Source organism: Peromyscus leucopus, chromosome 4 (assembly GCF_004664715.2).
Source record: "Peromyscus leucopus breed LL Stock chromosome 4, UCI_PerLeu_2.1, whole genome shotgun sequence".
NCBI lineage: Eukaryota > Metazoa > Chordata > Mammalia > Rodentia > Cricetidae > Peromyscus > Peromyscus leucopus.
Window position 1 is genome coordinate 63,427,934 of NC_051066.1, and position 3,857 is coordinate 63,431,790.

The 3,857-nt window shown below is 34.6% G+C and overlaps 1 pseudogene; it reads left to right on the plus strand.

The window, feature by feature from the left end:
• Positions 1-2,918: 2,918 nt before the first annotated feature.
• LOC114687359 lies at positions 2,919-3,857 on the plus strand (annotated as a pseudogene).

Consider the following 3,857-nt stretch of genomic DNA (forward strand, 5'->3'; position numbering starts at 1 on the left):
GGCAACATGTATAAAATAAGTGAATGTGGAGTACTCGGCACTAAATGAGATACCTATATTACACCTACTCCTTTCAAGGCTAACTTTGTGAAGAAATAATTTCAGAGCTAGAGGAAGTTGACATCTGAAGCAAATCAGTAATTTTTGGGCATAGCAGGACTGTAGCAAACATGAACTCATAGCAGATGGGACTACATGCACAAGACTTGGAAAAGATCAAGCCAACATAACTGTCAGCATGGAACAGGGAGGGCTCTATTAAGCCCCAACACTATCTGAGACACTATTGGCAATTGATGGCCACTTAGGAATGAGGAATGCATTTTATTCAGGGAAGTGGTGCCTAAATGGTTGTCTGTACTCAGGCAGATATCTCTAAACCTATACATATATATGAAGTACAAACTTAACTCAAGGAGAAGAAGGGAGTTTGGGTGTTGAGAGCAAAATGTGGTGGTGGAGATGGGAAGAAATTGGAGAAGAGGGTATGCAGAGTTGATTTAACCAAAACTTGGTTGTTGTTTCAATCTCTTTGAGTGACAGGCAGAATTAATATCTCAGTTAGAAGGTTGCATGGGAAAAGAATTGATCCCCAGGGTAGTGAATCTTATTACTTAAGGAATATAGTTACTTTATAATCTGAGACATTTGAGAAGGCAGTTAGCAGGTGTTTTAAATAAATTTCATGAGCTGAAAACTAGCTTTTCCCCTCATTTTGGGGGCAAACAATAATGGTAAGTATTATATGCAGCATAGAATCAAATAGGTAAGTGTGAAATGATTTGTCAAATACAAGGTTATTTGTACAAGTATACAAACACCAGAAAATAACACTCAATTACAGAGAATTAGATAAATCTTTAATGCTTAAATTTTAAACACTGACTGAGGTATACTTAATACATTTCTGTATATAATTGCTAAGTAATCACACGAAAGAAATGGAAAGTGCTTGATTGCAAAGCAAGCTTAAATAGTAAATATCACGACTTCGCCAATATCTTTATTTGACTCACCAAATTTATTAAGGAAATAATCTTTTAAAAAGATACCCAAATAGTTTGTGTATTTCAAGTCTAGAAATAAGCTCTCCAAAGAGCACAATTTTATATAACCATTAAGTAAGTTAGATAGTGGATAATATTAAATTGCCTTACATTCTATCATGTTGTTTTAAAGGCCTCCTTTATTTTCCATCTTGTTTTCCTATCTTAGTCTGTTTCTTCAATTGGAATGAATCTGTGAGTGTCACTTGGTTATGGTACTTTACAGTAGTGTAGAGAAATCTCAGTCTGAACTTGAAATCACTCCTCAGTAATGTCACTACTTACTTAGATTATAGATATCCTAGCAACTCAGTTATCAGATTCCTTAGGAGGGCATCTCCTTATGTTTTTGCTCTTACTTCGTTTTTTATTTTATCTGGCAAGTTAATTGTATGAGTTCTGGAGTAATGAAATTCTGATATAATACATTGATATATTACCCTGGTATAATCTGAGTAAATTATTGTCACAAATATGCATAATTCCTTTGTGGTGACTATGTTCAAAAACAGTTTTGTCATGTTTTTAACCAGAAACACAATATAAATTCCTTACGTCTTTGCTTTCCAATAGAAGTGTAGAATTTTATTTTTTTCTAAACCAACCACAGCTTTATGTCCATCTACGTCTCTCAGCTATTCTCTACTGTCTCTGTTGTGAGACCTCATTGCATGTGTTCTCAATCTCTATCATTATTTTCTAATTAGAATTACAATATAATAACAGGATATTCATAATATTTAAAATAATTTAATATTTTTATAGATTATTATAGAAAAATACATTTATATTTAATATAGGTTTGAAGTTTGTTTCTTTATCATTGCCCAGACTTACACTGTTAGCAAATGATGCAGTCTCTTCCTCTTATAGTGAGCTACTTAGTTTCATTTTCCTGTTATTTACAACATACTATGAACATAAGATTGCTCATAATATAAGTAATTCCATGATATACATGATTAATACATGATTGAAAGGGTAGAAAATAATTCACCCACATTCTTACTCCCAACCATTATGTGACCATGAACACAGACACATATGTAAGATGTGCTTAAAGTGCAACTGGTGTGGGTCAGAACTTCAACTGTGAACAACAGCTTGTTTTGGAGGACTGTTCATGTGAAATAGACACTTTAATGTGCAGTATTTTATTCAGTAAGTTAATAAATTATTTTTGTAAAACAATTCTATTTGTTAAACATCAGGTGTAGATAGAGTATAGTGACTTAAAATTTTTTAATCAATATTTAGACATAAGAAAAAAATAACATAAGCATGAACACACATTTATGCGCACAAACACAAACACACAGAGTGACAATACTGAATGGAAAAACAAGTTTACTGATAGCAGGATTAGTGAGGAGGTAAATGATTGAAAACAATCCAAATACACAATACCCAGCTTAAAGTCTAAACACAATTTATGCCTGTGAATTTCATATAACTTACATTGGAAGGAAAATAGTTTTGAAATAAATAATATATTAAGATAATTAATGGCTTTATTTTATTTTTAATTGAAATTACATAGTTCCATAGAACACAAGCCTAGAAAACACCTTGGAGCAACCACAGTAAAATCATAGGACATTCAGATACAAATGAATTACACAATTTAAAGTAATATATCTTATCAATGTAAAACATAAAATATATCTTAGAAGACTAAAATACCAACTTCTATATGGTCTTTTATTAATTATGAAAATGTATTTAATCATAGATTTAGAGCAGTGGAATTTAAACTTTTCATTATTAAAAAGAGAAACTAAACTGTGTGCTGTCAGAAAAATATACATGAAACTAAATAGACCAAAATCAGACACAATGTCTATTTGTGATTAACATTTTCCATAGGTGAAACATGAAGAGCTCAAAACCGTAGACAATGTTTCCACAGTGATGCAGTTTGTGCTGTTAGGATTTTCTGACCTTCCCAACCTCCAAGGATTTCTATTTGCAGTGTTTTCTGTTGTTTATATAATTATCTTGATTGGAAATTCCCTCATAATAGTAATAAGCAGTATGGACCCTGCATTACAGAAACCAATGTATTTTTTTCTGGCAAATTTTTCCTCTCTGGAAATCTGTTACATATCCGTTACTGTCCCAAGGATTCTGTTCAACATCGAGATGCAGGACCGAAGCATTTCAGTGACGTCCTGTGCCACCCAGTTGTGCTTCTTCCTTATTTTTGGAACTACTGAAAGTTTGCTGCTGGCTGTGATGTCCTATGACCGCTATGTGGCCATCTGCAACCCTCTGCACTACATTCTGATCATGAACCCAACAAAGTGCACCCATCTTGCAGTGGGATCCTGGCTCGGTGGCATTCCCATTCAGATAGGGCAAACATGTCAGATATTCTCTCTGCATTTCTGCAGTTCTAACCAAATCGAACCACTTCTTCTGTGACATACCTCCCATCCTCAAGCTAGCCTGCGGGGACACTTCCATGCATGAACTGTCTGTCTATGTGGTTGTTATGGTGGTGGCTGCACTGCCCTTTATACTGGTGCTTACATCCTACAGCAAAATCATTGCAACCATCCTGAGGTTGCCAACAGGCAAAGGGCGGGCAAAAGCCTTCTCCACATGTTCTTCACATTTGCTAGTGGTGGTTTTGTTTTATGGATCAGCTACTGTTACCTACTTGAGGCCAAAGTCCATGCATTCTCCTGGAACTGACAAACTGCTCTCTCTGTTCTACACGGTTGTGACCCCATGTTCAATCCTCTGATTTACAGTCTTAGGAACAAGGAGGTGATTGCAGCTCTAAAAAGGTTATTTCTTAAAGCATAG